Below are 16,903 nucleotides of genomic sequence, written 5' to 3' on the forward strand. Positions count from 1 at the left end.
CAGTCAGAGAGTCCGCGCTAGGGGCCAGACAGAGCGTCGCTCCGTTTGGCTTCTCCGAAGAGGGTAAATGGTCTGCCTGCGGTTTCTTGCCAGGTTTCAGTAACACTTCCTTTCCTAGAACGGGTATGCTGTCAGTGGAGAGACTGTAGGCGTCACCAGTCAGCAAGTATGCCCATCCTTTCTTTTTACTCCAATTTCTGATAGGGATTGTGTCGTACAATGGACCCTGGCCTTTGCAGGCATGTGCAGGCTAGCAGCACTCTCTACAGGTTCTTGCGTGGATAACTGTGGAAAATGCTCTGTTTTGTTAAGCGTACCTGGTCGCCTGTTTCTGTGTCTAGCATCATGATGCTTCTGGGATTGTAAATGGTAGCCACCTGTTTACGTATATGGTTGTTTTCCAAAGTAAATTGCTTTGCTGTAATTTACTTTGACAACATTATTTCACGGGGAAGTAATGTTTTATAGGTTTTTTGAGGGTTAGCGGTATAGGGGGTTGAAAGGTTTGACAGTGGCAGGGCAAAGGGCTATGAGATCAACCATTTAAAAAAAATCGAAGTATTGTTGTTGAAGTAAATTACGATGTAAAATTACGGCAAAAGAATGTAGAACCCATTGAGCTCTACAGCAACTGTGCTTCTCAGACAGTAAGTTGCTATTGCTAGACCCTAAACAGTTGATGTCGCAGTACATCAAAGATACCCAACCGGAAATCATATAATCAAATGAAGGAACATTTGGGAAAACATTTATATGATAATGAACGACTGGATAAAGACAACTGCAATTGTCTCTTTTCACTGGGTAGCCCAAAGAAAGTGCTAGTCGGTACATTATGTCCCAATGAACATCAATAACCACAAACATTTCAACCACAGGGACATTTTACAGTTGTTACTGTTGAAGATTGTATATTCGTGGTTAAAATGCTTTTTTTGGACTTCATCTCTAGGTGCCTTCCTGTTCTAACTGGCTGGGATAGAAAGAGAGACAGCAAAGTAATTCTCCAATTTCTTTGAAAATGTCCCAGTATTCCACTTGAGGTTATCTAATAGCAGACTGACCTCTTAGCTGAGAATCTGCTTTAGTACAGTAAATTGAGGTTGTGTGATTGTTTCAAACACAAGACAATTTTCTAAAAGGTCCTCCAATCACTAAAGAAATCAACTTTCTCTTAATTTATTACCAGTTCTGGCCTATCCAGGGAAGCGTGTGGAAGCATGTAGGAATTCTGTTCCTCCCATGTGATAGAGTCCCATCTCTCATGCTGAAAATAAAGTGAGAGGGACGCTGGAGGCTGGGTAGGCCTCACACTCTGCAATACCAACCCTGGAGTTGGCAAACAGAGGATCTTTTGGGACCTCCCCGCGTTCTCTGCCTCTGTCTGCCAGCCACCTGTGAACCCTGAAACTACATTTCTGACCTGGTACATGGATAATCAGACTCAGGCGTTGATCATTTACCGAGGGGAAAGACTTGCATGCAAGCAGTCTGTGGAGCAGGCTGCAATTTCCCCAGAAGCCCACCCATGCACACAAACACATTCCCTCTCCCTCTCCTTGTCCTGATTGCTGAGCCGTCCCATGGGCAGCCCACTAGTAATTTGAACATAAGCAACCACACAGCTGTTGGGGTGGGGCATAGGGTGAATGCCCAAACCAGAACTAGGGCCAAAAAGCCCACACATGGTCTCCACTGAAACCAGTATTGCCTTATTGTCCCTAATAAGACAAAGGCCCTCATTACGACCCTGGCGGAGATCCATGGTGCAATTTGCATCATGGTCCATGGCGCTAAGCTGCCAACTCCGCCATGGGGGTTGGCGGACTTACCGCCCCATTCCGACCTTGGCGGGGCGGTAAGTCCCCAATCCCCATTTACCCTTCCCCATTCCCATTTTTGCCCCATAGGGTATAATGGGAGTGGGGAAGGCGTTAATTACGCCACCGTAAATTACGGTGGCGTAATTAACAACAAGTCCCGTAGCGCCATGGATTTTTCCGCTTGCAAAAAGCAGGCGTAAAAATCACCATGGCGCTACGGGAACTCGTAGTCGGGCGGAAAGGTACGCCATGCATTACGCCGGCGTAAACCCCTTTCCGCCAGGGTCCTAATGAGGGCCAAAGTGTTAAAGGGGCTACACCAGAATGTGGAAATTTGGAGGCAAGGAGACAATTTGGAAGAGAGAGAGGATAGAGTGAGCAGGGGAGTAAAGGAATGGGGAAATATTGCAAGGGAGAGGTCAGGAAGGAGGAGAACATCACAGGCATGGGGAGGCGGATCTTGAAGGAAGGACAGAAGAGGAGTAAGGAGAAGGAAAGTTGACAACGAAATGTTGGAAGAGAGAGAGAGGTGAAGTGAGGATGGAGGGGAGCAGCAGAGGCAGGGATAGACAGGAGACAGAGAGGAGTAGGAGGAAGGGACAGAGGGGGTGCTGAGAGGCAGGTGGCAAGACCAGTGAATCTTTAGTTGGGGTGCAGCCAAGGGACTAGCAATAGGAAAGTGGAGAGCCTGGTTGACCCAGGCCTACAGATTAATAAAGCCAATAGGCTAAAGACCCGCAAAAAAGCAGGAGACCGCGTGGGGCTAGCCGGGAGTCATAGTCCAGACTCTGGAGTTACTGGAAAGCCCACTGAGGAAACTGAGGAAACTAAATAACACTTGCCCAAGAAATCTAAACGTTCATCAAGCATCCGGGACAGAAAGGTTCATAAGGCACCCAAGGCAGGGCCTGACTCTGAAGGGACTTGCCATCAGCGCCCCATCTCACTTCTTTTGCTGTTGGAGCTTGGCTCCCATGACGACGGCCTGAATAAGTACCCAAGATACAGAGGGGTGAAATAGACTGTTATTAGCAAACCAGTGACCACTGCCAGGAGGGTCATCGTATGCCAGCATCTCAGATACCCCAAAAGTGAGCGATTGGATATACTGCTCCAGAGGGAACACCATAATATACTCTTGCCTACCAAACTCTGGAACTCTGGTCCAGAGCTCAGAACTCTGTGAACGTTCTTTTCATTTGTTGTTTTGGTTATCCCTAAATTCTTAAGCGCTATTAGGAAGAATTATCCACATTCTGTTCCCCTTGCTCAACCTTCCCTGTGTTTTGGATCCAAATAAATCTTTGTGTTAAACTCTTATGGCACACCTGTCCTTAGTTGATACCTCAGCCTGTGACACACCATTAAAAGTAAATTGCGGAGACTGCTAGGGGGCTCGTACCAGGATGGACATGTGAGGACGCTGCTCCTCTCTGAGCTGTTGGGCCTAGTGAATCCAGTTCTCCCCCCGGTGGAGCCTGACCTGCCTGGGGTTGCCCGCGGATCTCTTGGCGTTTGAGGGGCTGCGGACAGTGCTCCCCCCAGCCTGATCGAGTGACGGGGACACCGAGAAGTTGATAGACCTGCAGGTCCAGAGAGTGGGGTGCTCAGTGGTCCCGACATTGGGGATAGAAGAGGCGTCGCCATCCCGCCATTCGGCTGAGACGGCGGGTGCCTGCGGGGAGCCCGGACAGACACTGTGAGACCCCTCCGGGTGCCCGAAGGCCCTCGACCATCAGAGGGTTCGTAACTCTGGGTGCGGCTCCCAGACTGGGGCGGTGCGGCGAGCTGCGGGGATGAGCCAGTTACCCCCGACCAAACAGTGAGACACGGGCAATCGGATTCCCTGCCAAGGACTCACAGAGGGAGCAGAAGTTCCAAGCCGACCTCACCCAACAAGGGAGAAGTGACCAGTGCCATCGCCCAGGCGGTTCCGGTGGGGCCGCAGACGACCCCTCTTCCCGGCCGGGGCCTCCACAGAGGAAGGCCACACACTGATGAGCAGCTGCTAACGTCCGGGAGGCGAGTGCACCTGAAAGGAAGGTGAGCCGACCCGCATAAGAGGGGAGGCAGGCCAGCGACGGAGGGGCACAGATCGAGACTGGGCAAGGCCCCGAAGGAGCAGCCAGTTCACTGTACAGCGGAGGGGGCCAAGCAGACCCAAAGCATTACGGGCAAAGCCTAACGTGAATCCACTCCGATTCAGGCAATACCACCAGGAATAGAACCAGGGCCCAGGGGGTGAAAGAAGAGTCTGGCAGGGAGGCATAGACATAGAACCCGACGGCAGTTGGTGGAAGCCGGCCCCAGGCGGCCTGGGACCGGTGCCCAGACTCGGCCCTAGGGCTGGAGTCCTGGGTCCCCGACTCGCACCATACGTGACCTCGGGGTGAGAAGCTCAAGCCCGCAACTGGCCAGACATTTGGCTTGGGTGCTCACACCGGAGTCCGCAGCGGGAAACCACCCCGGACTGTAACAGATTTTAAGGCACGGCACACCCCAGCCAGAGACTTCTTCCCCTGACACTGAAGGTGACGCACAATAAAATGCCTTATTTTGAACCCTGGGTTCTTTTTTGAAGAGGCACCCAACCCGTCTCACACCCACCTTAACAAACACCCTGTGTCGCAGTGGACCATGAACCAGGCCGGTGTGTAAAAAAGAAATATTTGTTTTTAAAATTCAAATGAAAAATCAGAGTGAAACCAATTTTAGGGCAGCAATCACGAGTGTGGTGACAATATGATGCAAAATGTTATGATACAATTAATTCAACTTTCTAACTTCATCGACACAAACTTTAAATAGAAATCAAAGCAAAATTACTTCTTTTCACACTCATAGATGGCACTGATGTTATGCACTCCCCCATCCCACTCCCCCAAACACCTACTAACTGAATTCTGTGTGGATGGAAAGCAGTGGCAAGGATTCAGCAAGAAGAGGGAAAAAATGTTTTTAAAATTCAACCCACCACCCCAGAATGGAAGGTCAAAGAAGAAAATGAAAACCTTGAAAATGAGCAAAATGGCACACTTGGATTTCACTGGTTACTTAGACATTTTACATTTGCGGTTGGATGGATAGGACAGAAATTCGTGTGGCTGTGCTAAAGAGACAAGGGGCCTCATTACGTGTATGGAGGTAGCCATGCCGCTTTTAGCGGCATGGCTACCCCCATACCGGGTCCGGGTTCCAGGAATAGGGAATTACTGGCCCATGCCGACTTTGGAAATCCCTGTAATTCCTATTCTCGGGACCCGGTACATCCCCATTCCCATTGAGCCCCTATAGGGGCTCAATGGGAATGGCGAGGATGCATCCTGGTCTGCTAGCGGGTCCCGCTAAGGACGCCTGGTCTGACCAGGCGTTCCAGAGCGGGACCCGCTGCAGACCTCGTAATAGGGTGGCCCGGAATGAACAGTGCCGGTCCCTTACCAGCACCATTCATTCCGTGGCTGCCTTCCTCGTAATGAGGCCCAAGGAAGCTTGCAGACTACTGATCAGAGCACTAAAGCAACATGAACATAGGTGAGAGAATCGATTTTGGGAGGAAAAAATGGAACAAAATCATACGTGGCAGAATTGCAATTTCATATTTCAAACAGGCTTTAAATTGGAAAATAGCTAAGAAAATGGGTTTAGCAGGCAAAATCGGAAATAGTTTTTTTCTGGATGGGGAGCAAAGGTGCAGAACAGATAGGATACTGAGGGGAAGGGATGACTCTTATGGGACGAGGATATAGGTTTTTTTATGGGAAAAGCAAATCGGATTTTAAAAGGAAAGCAAATATACGGGCAAAATCGGTTTTGTTAACACAATGATTAGTTCCACTGAGGCTATATTTTAACATGTCTAACTGTTAAAGAAAGGCATTTATCATTACAACCAAATCACTGTGAATCTCTTTATAGGGGAATTAATTTGAGTTATTCCAAATGATACTAGGGACTTACACAGGTAACTGTAGGAAATAAAGAACACATATGCTAACAGATATGGACATACAAAGATTCCTCTAGGGAAAAGGGTGAACAGAGGATACTGCCATTTGGAAAATGACTAGGGTTTTATGGGATTTTAATAGGGTTTTGAATAAGATGCAAGGTAAAATAGCGGGATATGCAGTTTTTGGGTACTAGGTGATGGGATATTTACAAGGCAAGCCTGGGTTTGGTCATTTGGACAGCCAGCAGGGTCTGTAGGCGGCGGGGCCAAGGATTTGGTCACGTGCAGCAGAGTCAAGAGATCTGGGTACTGGGTCCGCTGGGCTCTCCTTGTGGGGAACAGCTGCGCAATAAGGTCTGGTCACAGGATTCTCCTAAAGGGATCAGCAACCGTTCCTCCTTTCTCCCTGAATTATTGGGATGAATGTGGTTCTGGATAGGTGGCTCTGCCTGGATCTGTGTCAGCTACCTCTGGACCTGGTTCTGGAGTCTTGGAATCTTGCAGGGTGAATTCTGAATGTTGAATCTCTCTGTGCCTCCCTGTCTACCTCTTATATAGCCAGAATGATATCAGACAATTTTACAATATGGGCAGAAGTAACCTGGACTTAACCCCTGAATGGGATAGGCTAGGCTACTGGTGTCTCCTCCTCCCTGCGGGCGGATTGGTCCAAGGAAGTGACATCAGTTTGTGTGTGTGTTTTTATGACTAGCTTTGTCTAACCACAGTTACTCTTTACCAAAATAAGTTATGGAATACAACCTCATGTTTACACTAGTCACCATCATGAAAAATAGATGTACAGATTTCATTTCACCGTGAATATGCCGGTTCAAACGCCAATTCTGTGCGACGTTGCATCGCCCTTCGGCACAATTTCGCAGTTTTTGTCACGGTCCATTTCCCCACACATCAGGTGCAGACCAACCTGCCCAGGACTTTGACTTCCATGAGGGCCTTGAAGGCCTCAAAGACTCTCTCAGGGGCCTCCTGGACTTGGTCCTGGTGCCATTAGACAAGGCTCATGCTGCGATTACCAACATGGCACGTTTCAAACAAGGTAAGGCACGCGTGGGCCAATCTGAGGCAGGCTGAAGGGACTACTTGCCTAGGGAACTATTTACTTGGTTGTGGTTGCTGGGACTACTTTACCTGGGGACTACTTTTCTGAAGCTATATAAACCACGCCTTTAGTACAGAACACGCTTCGTGTTATTCTGCACTCCTGCAGCATAACGCTTACCGTGTCTGTTACCTTCAGCTACAACGCCAGTCCAGTTCCTTCTCGAGCAACCTGCAAAGGAAGAAAAGGCATCAGGTTAGCCGTGCTGACCAAGGATCCACATCCCTACCCAGCGCCTCGTTCGTACCTACCTGAGAGCTGATCTTCCCGGCGAACCAACAAACCTCCATCCCGCGACCGCTCCATCGTTCGCCCACCACGCCGGAGTCGCCGCACCTGTCGGACGAAAAGAAGAAACATCAGGTTAGCACAAATTGGGAAAACACCATTCGAAAACAGTTAACTCAGCAACATACTCACCTGAAGGCCATTCCTACTAGCGATCCGCTGATCTTCGTCACGCGGTCCTACAGCACCTGCAAAATAAGAGAGCAGCAGGTCAGTCGCACAGAAGAGTCATAGCGCATGTACAGACATATCACAGAATGCTGGTGCGAACTTACCTTTTCTTGGAAAAACAACTTGGCGTTCTACAAACTTTCGCATCAGTAAGAAACCTACAAAGGAAAGACAACAAAGGGAAAACCTGAACAATTTGAACTCTTGGGCTAACCATTTTAATAGTAAAGACTTACTCATTGAGTCAACGTTGTCTGAGACTCGACAGGATCAGTGAAGTAACTGGAGCCTAGAACTCTACGCGCCCCTGCATACAGCTGCAGGACGGAGTGCCTGCCATCCTTTAAAGCAAAGGTGAGACATAGCAGAGGGGCTTTTAGAAGACCACGGGAGGCGGGTGTGGGTCTTCCGCCTCAGTCGGATAACGCTTCATTTAACTCTTTAGGCGCACCATCGTGGGGGCACAGATACAGAGAAGACACGTGAGCCATTTAACAGCAGACCTGCCAGTTCCGTTCGGCGCCCCTGTGGAGACCAGGTGAGCGTAACAGTTTTCAGGATAAACATGACATCTAAAATTCTGCAAATGGCTACATATATGCATACTAGTATCTGGCATGTTCTCCCCAAATGTAATGTCTGTGCCATTTATGCTGCACTCAGAAATGCCTTTTTACTGCCATTCCAGTCCACCTCATGCCAGGAAGACACTCATAGGGCCTCATTCCGAGGTTGGTGCTAGTCATGGCGCTATTAGCGCCATGACTAGCACCATTACCGGTACCGTGTCCGCTCTTGTTCAATGGGGTCTTACGGGTCTAGTCTGACCTTGGCGGTACCGGTAAGTCCCCATTGAAAATGTCAATCCCCATTCCCATTTGAGCCCCCATAGGGCTCAATGGGAATGGGGAGGGTGCTAATAACGGTACCGTAAATTACTGTACCGTTATTAGCTCTGAAATCCCTTTGTGGATCCCGTCCATAACGCCTGGTAAAAGCAGGCATTTAGGACGGGGCCGCAAAGGGACCTCATGGTAGGGCGCAAAGGGTTTACCGGCAGCGATGTCCTTAACGGTGCCCGGTATCCTTTTGCGCCCTACTCGGATTGACCCCCATAGTCACATTTTGCTTGTCCAAAAATCACACAAAATGGTGGCATAATATCGAATTGTTGTTTATTTGGGATGCTAAAACAAATTTCATAATGTACAGTAGTTCTTTCAAATGAAAGGGGTGCATTTTTTTTTACAGATGTGGGAGGTTCTCAACACCCCAGACAAAATGTCTTCCCTTGCTCAGCTTACACAGGGGTTGCCATGACTCCCCCTTTGAAGTCCTTCAGTGCAGTGGATACTGGGAATGAATGCAGAGGAAAGCACACCTTCGAGGCAAAGCTCAGAGCTTCCCCCCATCCTTTGTGCTTGGAAGCAGTTCTGCCTGGCAGTCTGGGAAAACCTATAATTATCACACTTGTCAGGTCCATAAGAACAGGGCTCCTGTCCTTGCAGTATCAGTTCACGGGGAGATGCGACATTGGCCTTTAAACCAAACTGGTCTGATAGGAATGCCTGAGCCTCAGCTAGACTGTTGAAGTCCTTTTTGGGGGGAAAACACAGAGCACAATATACATATGTCTTTGCACCCCCTCTACCCAAATGTACAATTGTTTTTCTGTGAGAGCTACAGTATTATTTCCCATTCAGCTTTCCCAAGGTCATTTTCTGCTTTACAACAACAGATTTACATGTGCGCATTTCTTTCCACATGTTCATTTCACAAAATGCAGATTCTCTCGTACAAAGCTTTCCTTTGCGTTTACTTTCTAAAAGGCCTTTTATATATCTGGTCAGTTTCTAGAAACAGAGATATGTTTGAAATTGGTTTCTTGGTAATTAACACGAACAAGAGAGAGCATCTTTACTTTGAAGTACTTTGTGTGTGTTAGTTTATTTCAAACAAGTAAATCCAAACCGTGCAAACTTGAAGCAGAATTCTTTTGCTTTTCAGGGACTGTGCTGATGCAACAATGCCGTTCTGGGGAGGATGGCCTTATCTGATGGTGTTCAAAATGAAATACACGGCCAGAGCTGTGGTTTAAAAGAGGAAAACGGTGTGATGTTTGACATAAAAGTAGGCACCAGTGGATGCCGTTTGAAATGCAGGTTATTTTCTTGCGCAGCCTTGAATGTTTAAATGACAGAACAGCAATGCACAGCCATTCTGGATTTGATTTCATTTCTCTGGATTCACATGAATGAAAACAAAATGCAGCTTTCTTGGGGTGGCTGTGTTAAACTCTCGCCCAATATATGCTCAGCAGACAAAAGCACAGCCATTTATTTGTAACGGCTAAAATGCAGTTTTTGTTGTAGGGAATTTCTGTGGGGCTGGTAAATATACCCCACAGGACGGAGGAAAAGCGGGAAAGGCTGAAAGAAAGGGACACGACGGACTGAACAACGTGTGAGCCCGTGCCACACAGCATTAGAGGGTTAGGGCCCACGTGAGAGAAGCTGACCAGGGAGAGGCCCTGTAACGGAGGAGGTGCCTCAGAGGCAACTGCAGAGGTTGAGGAGAAACAGCAGAAGGGCTTGTGGACCTGGAGGAAGGGAATAGGGCCCTTACTGTGAAGCCCATCCAAGAACATCCCAGCTGAAGCCTTGTGGTGCAGCCCTCAGGCAAATCCACTTCAAACCAAAGAGGTGAGCAGCCCCAGGGGGATCGCCTAAACTCTGCCTAACTTCAGGGAGTGCTTGGGGGGCACAGCAGCTTGGCGCTCCTGCTAACATTAAATCTGAGGGCCGGCACAGGACCCAAGAGAGTCCCGAGGGCTGTGATTGGTGCTGAGCCTCTCCGGGAGGCACAACAAGGAAACATTAACCTGGAAACAAAGGCCTCTCACCCACATACGCAAGAGATAAACCTCCTCAGCACCTGGTGGGACGGCAGGGGAGAAAAAGTCCACGGAACAGATGGATCTGAAAGGGAGACTGAGACCAAATTAAGAGAAGACCCCCCCACCGGGGTTCACAACAATAAGACCCCTCCAAAAAGCTGGAGCAAGGCAGACAGTAGTCGCCTCAGTCGGGTGCTCATTCCTATGTGAGCCCCCACATAGTCTTCAGACCAGGGAGCGGCAGGGAGACAGGCACACAAGGCCGGCTGAGGATGCCCAGCTTCGTAATCAACTGCTTTCTCCTACAGAAGCAAGAAGGGTGTATTCCTGAGGACAACTAGGGAACGGCCCTGAAGGAGACACAGGGACAGACCCCAGCCCCAAGGAAGGCCCCCACGGAGGTCCTGTCTCTACAATGTTTTCGTAGATCCTCAGGAAGCCCTCGGGAGGTAACCCCCCCAACACTCACAAAATGGCATCCGGGGAGGATACTCATGCCCTGGCTCTGACCAGGGACGATTTGAAGGACATATTGCACAAGATCAGGGCAATTAGAACGGCCGTACAGGCATCCATCTGTGATCTCAAGGGCAGAGTAGACAAACTGGAGGAAAAAAAGGAGGGGATGGAGAACAACCAACTACAGGTGGACGTCCTAATATGAAATATGAAGTGCACATAGCTGACTTAGAAATGAGAGAAGAAACACTGCTGAAAATGGATGACTTAGAGAACAGAGAGGCGCAACAACCTACGACTCCTCGAAGTGCGTGAACAGAAATGAGAATCAGCAAGTGAAGTTGGTCGGAAAGTCCAGGGTTTGATAAACCAGCTGTTCACCCTCGAAGGAGGCAAGGAGGTGCAGCTGGAAAGGGCTCACAGAGGCGGCAGGGGCAAGGGCCCGAGATCCATAGTTGTCTGCTTCCTTAGATACAGGGAAAATATGGAGGTTCTAGAGAAAGCAAAGCGCCTGGGAGCTTCCTTTATGAAGGAGACACAATCAGGGCGTTTCAGGATCTGTCGGCCCCAACGCTGGTCCGTCGTAGAGACTGCCGCCCACTCACACAATGGCTCTCTAACAGAGGCATTAGGTACAGATGGTCCTTCCCCTTTGCCCTAACATTCAAGCGCAGAGAGGTTGATTACTGAGTAACCAGTGGACAGGAGGCTCTTCAGGTGCTCCAGGTCATTAAGAGTGAACGGAGGACTTGGAGGGACTGGGGGCGCCACACTTGGAACAGTGGCAGAGTCCCCACAGCCCAAGAGTTTTAAAGAAGTAGATGCAAGGTGGCAGAAAATGCAGTTGAATACCCCTCCTCATTAGGAGACCGGAGACAAGAGTTGAGGGGCGGGGGCTGCAGCCCCTCTTGCAGTGGTGATATGTGTGCATCGAATCCCCACCAGCGGGAGGTGAGGTGGTAGTGGGGACAATGGAGGAGTCGTGTTTTCTTCCTTAGTGGCACACCCTAGGGTGGGCGTCTCAGGTAGCAAATTCTTCAGGTGGGAGGAGAGAGGGGGACAAGGTGGACCTAGGGATTCTCACAGGGGTGGACGGACCCAATGTATATGATAATGTTGTTGTTCTTTCTTGCACCGAGTGGATAAGAGGGGAATTCATGGCCTCTGATGGCGCACCCTGAGATTTACAGGCCGGGTTGAGGTCCTCAAGATAGGTTCGCTGAATGTAAAGGGCCTCAACTCCCCCACGAAACGCTCCCTACTGGGAAAAGTAGTGAAAACCTTCGGCCTAGATGTTCTCCGGATACAGAAGACCAGGATGGTACTTGGGGAGGAGAGGCGCATCCCAGGAGTACATGTGGGTCAATCATTCTGGGCATCCGAGTCCCTTAAAAAGGGTGGAGTGGGCATTTTACTGAACAGAAGGCTCAGGCTCTCAGAGCCGGTGGTCTGGAGCCGAACAGATGGGAAGGCCCTGGTGGCATCTGGGACTGTGGAAAACTCGAGCATTACCATAGTGCCAGTGTACTGCCCCAATGGCGGCCAAGTGCAGTTTCTAAGGGAGACCATGGAAGAGGTCCTTGTTAGAACGGAGGGCCTCCTCATTGTGGGGGGGGAATGCAACTTGTGGGCGGATAGGGAAATGGACCACAGTGGGGGACAGGTCCCTTCGGGGAGTAGGGGAGGAACCGCAAACAGAGGGTTTGGTGACTACATTTGGGACCAGGGGATAATTGATGTCTGGAGGGACTCCCACCCGACAGTGAAGGGTTATGCCTTCTATTCGCCAATCCACGGCTCTAGAACAAGGATAGATTACCTTTTCATAGAGCAACAGCACATTCATTAACTGGGTGGGCTCCTGCAAACTTTCCCCGATTAGTTGGTCAGACTACGACCTGGTGGAAATGGAGGTGGTCCTGTCGGGTCTGAAATCCAGGGAATCTCTCTGGCATTGTAATTATCTCCTCTTCAGAGATACTTTTTTGTGGATGAATTGAGAAAGGCTATTCGGGAATTTTTCTAATTCAATGACAAGGGAGAAATGGATGGGGGCATGGTCTGGGTCGCTGCAAAGGCAACATGGAGGGGGCACCTCATAAGGGAAGGCACTGCCAAGAAGAGAATTAGGTCCTTACAATCCCGATTCCTCTGTGGTGAGATCCGCCTCCTGGAAAGGGTTGAGGGTAAGGGAGAGAGGGAGAGGGAGGAAGACCTCAAGATGGCAAGAGGTAAACGCCAGGAACTGAGGGACATAGAGATGGGAAAAGTGAGGTATGCCAGTCAGACAGCGTCGTGTGAATAAGAAGCTTTATTTACATATATAACTATCCGGCGCCCTGCACTGCCGCTCACACTCTAGTCTCCCTCTCTCTCCACTAACCCTCACCAATGGAATCCCCTTCAACTATAAACATTCCTACCCTCGCGGCAGGCAGGGACGTCGTAGGCAGAACACAAACAGGGATGGAATACTACACCACCTCCCCCTTTTTAATATTGTTATTAAAAATGGTACAGAACAAAACAACAATGTGAAGATAGCAAACTACACCACCTCCCCTTTATAAACAATCAATAGCAGGAGATCTAGCAGGACCAATTATTGCTCTGAAGAAGGACTGTGTTTATTTGGAGCCTGTGGAGCAGTGGGTGCGTGTCGGAAGTGGCCACGTTACGCAACACTCTGTGAGAGAGCGAGTAACTGTTGGTGCGGCTTGACGCACGGTCTGACGCGGTCTAACGTTAGAGCGTAGGAGCGGCTGTGAGTGCTGGGTCCGTTCCTCTAACGCCACACAGCTGGAAGTGGCGATCGGCGGTGCTCGCCGGTGCTCAGCGAGACGCGGAACGAAGGACGTGACTGCGAGGACCGTCGAGGAGCCGAGGAGTGGTCCTGGTCGGAACAAGAGGAGGCAGAGACCCGAGGGTGAGGTGAGTGCGGTAAAGGTGAGAAATTGCGAGTGGCGAGTTGAGAGCTGGGGGATAGTGTTCTCCCCCTACCGCCTTGCAACACCTATCCCCTCCCGCAACGCCTATCCCCTCCCAGGTGAGCGAGTGAGCAGGAGGCCTCACGCGGGGAGATTGAGGCGAGCAGGGCTGACTTGGCAGCCCAAAGGTGAGAAGCTGGTTTGGAGTCGGAAGAACGAAAGCACGCGGAAGCTAGCCACGCCGTGTACAGCCGTGGAATTTCTTCCCCTGCTTTAATACAGTGCGGCACGGCGTGCTGGCTCCCTGTGGCTTCTTGTGACTCCCCGCAGTAATGGTTCCTGGCAGCCTTTAACCTCAGTGCGCGGCTAGTTGCTGCGGTACTGGGTGACAGGCGCCCTCTTTGAAAGGAGCCCCCCCCCCTGAAAGAGGCGGTCTCGGGTTAGTTAGGTAACTACAGTGATCGCCATTAGAACATCCCGTTGCCGTTGAAGTGGGCTTGGAGTGGACCCTGAGAAGAAGGGGAACTGTGAACTCCTACCGGAGACTGCGGACTGTAGCCTTTCATACGGGCTTTGCAAGTTCCCCGGGTCATTATACTGGTGGGGGGGGGTACCAGTAAAAGGTGGGGAATACCACATAGTTACCTCACCAGGGCAGTTCTAGAGGTAAAACCTTTCCTGTCCTCTAGCAGCAGCCCTTACTACCTTACTTGCCTGGACTGACCTGCACCTACGGGAAATAAACTCTTGAAGTGAATTGAGCCATAACGTAGACATGCAGCGGGGAAGAAGAGCACCCCACTCGATTTATAATCTACGTAAAAATAAATCTCAACCCATAAAGGAACCCAAGGAATCCCACAAGAAAGGGGGCAAATCCAAAAAGAATGCCAAATATGCTATCCCGGTGGCGCTAGGGGCTATAACTGAGTTCTTTCCTGTGAACCCACCCCCGGCCACGAATTCCACTGTAATTGAGGAAACACCAGCACCGATAGAGAGTGGCGGCATTTCTTTAAATACCTCCAATTTCGACGACATAGACAATAATTCCCTCTTAGACCTTTGTCTAACGATACAGAGAGGGATGCGAACACAAACGCCCGTGAGGTCACCCAGTGGCATAACGCCATGAATAGTGTCTCGGGGGTGCATACCGGTGGGGGAATTAGCGGACGTCTGTCTGCTTCTCGGAATCTGGTAATGGCGTCAATGGAGGACGAACCGGATAATGTGATGGAAGATAATATCGAATCACAGCCAAGCTCATTACAGATAACTGAGCTACAATCATCGGTGGCTGCTCTCCAATTTGCCCTTAAAATACTCCTACAAATGTCAGGGCGTATTTTGGCCAATACTAATACCATCACATTGGCCTTAGAGCAAAAGGATCTCCTCCGAGAAGAGGCAGAAATAATTCTATCTGATGCTTTACAGACAGTCGAGGAGATTGACGAGCAGGAAGATGTGGCGGAGGGGGGTGAAGCACAATATGTGCCCAACAGTGACAGTATAATTGAGGAAATCCCTGTGGAGGCTGACGATCCAGAGCATGAGCAAAGCCCCCGGTGCCCTCCCTCACGGAAACAACGAAGACTGGCAAAAAGGCACTTAAAAACAAGTCAGCTGCAAAAGGGGCCCAACCACCTATAATAGTGCCCAAACCGGCACCAGAGACCCGCTCAAAAAAGGCCAGGAAAAGACTGGTGAGAGCAGCTCAAAAGGTGTCAAAGGCTAAAGGACCACTAATAGACTGGCTGATACCGGAAGAGAAGACAATGGGAATGGACCCAGATGATGATTCAGTTATGACCTTTGAGCCTGAGTTGGAAACCAGTATACATATGCAGCCAGAGCTTCTCCCTGAAATACGGGCGGTGGAAGAACCTGCCGAGCCCTTACCATTGGACCCGAAGAAGGCAGTGAAGGACATAAATACGAACCGTATCTGTTTCATTAAGAATTTGTACCCAAGCAACAAAAATCCCTGGTTATCACGCTCGGAGCTATTAACAAGATTATATCATATACCTCAACTTCGTGTCCTAAAATCTGAGGATTTCTTATTTGTAGAACCCCTGTCGGGCCCCAACCCTAATGTCTCTGCCCTACATTGCATTTTTCCGACTACGGCGCAACTCATCAGAAAATACAAAGAAGATCTGAATGTGAATGCAGTGGACATTGACATTGATGTGGACCCGCTGGAGAAGGTACCCTCGGACGATCCAGAGGACACTATGGTAACAGCTCCTGTGGCTAATGTGCTCAAATCGGGGCTAGGGGACAATCCTGCGTTAAAGGAAATACAGCAAGTCCTGAAGTCACTTTTAGAATCCATCCCGCAACTGCTCCAGAACCATTGATGTTTGTCTTTACTTTCTTGGAACTGCAGAGGCTTTTCCCATCTCTTGAGGTCGGAAGGCTCAGTAGACTTACTGTCCCAACATAGTTGTATATGTCTACAAGAGACATGGTCTCTCGACCCTTTACTGTTAGATGGTTTTGTTACACATCAAGCGTTTGCTAAACGGGGCAGCAAGGGGCGTCCATATGGTGGTTTACTCACAGGGGTATCGAACACGTTTATGTCCCGAAAGATTCAATGCAAATCTGAGGAGCTGCTATTGGCAGTGGAGGTCAAATATCATGAGGAAAATGGCTCGGGAAGGCTCTTTTTAATTAATTTGTATAACCCCCCAGGAGAATTGTTTCGGGACTCACTGCAAGAGGCAATACAAGATCTATTGTCTACATGGCTGTTAAGAACGGGCAATGTTGCGGTGGTGGTTATGGGTGATTTTAATTGCCATATGACGGACAAGACTCTTATATCTTCTAACTCTGATCTCAATGAAAGATGTTGGATGTCCCTTGGAAAGAGGGAGGCTGAAGGATTAGGCTGGCTGCAATTGTTTGAGGCCTGGGATATGGCTATGATCAATGGCCGTACTTCAGGAGATCGGCCGGGGAGACACACGTGGGCGAGTGGGTCATCAATGAGCACATTAGATTATATATCCATGTGCCCCGTGATGCAGAGTAGAGTAAGCGATATGATAGTCAAGCCTAATAAATGGAGCGACCACGCGTCCCTACAGTGTATATTTAGTATACCTATATCATCTCCCTCTCCTGCTAACATGGGTACCATCCAAGCTAACCAGGCAGGATCTAGAATAGTGTGGTCTGAGAAGAACATAAGATTAGCCACTGAAGCTCTGGAACCCATCTTAGAGCGGGGCTTCTGTGACTTCAAACTTA

The 16,903-nt window shown here is 49.5% G+C and overlaps 1 protein-coding gene across 2 annotated transcripts in view; it reads left to right on the plus strand.

Annotated features, from left to right (window-relative positions):
* DNAJC4 (DnaJ heat shock protein family (Hsp40) member C4) overlaps positions 1–16,903 on the plus strand; it is a 1,241,876-nt gene that overhangs the window by 848,303 nt on the left and 376,670 nt on the right. The gene's annotated exons all lie outside the window — the stretch shown is intronic.

Source organism: Ambystoma mexicanum, chromosome 2p, assembly GCF_040938575.1.
Source record: "Ambystoma mexicanum isolate Mex_15411 chromosome 2p, UKY_AmexF1_1, whole genome shotgun sequence".
Lineage (NCBI taxonomy): Eukaryota > Metazoa > Chordata > Amphibia > Caudata > Ambystomatidae > Ambystoma > Ambystoma mexicanum.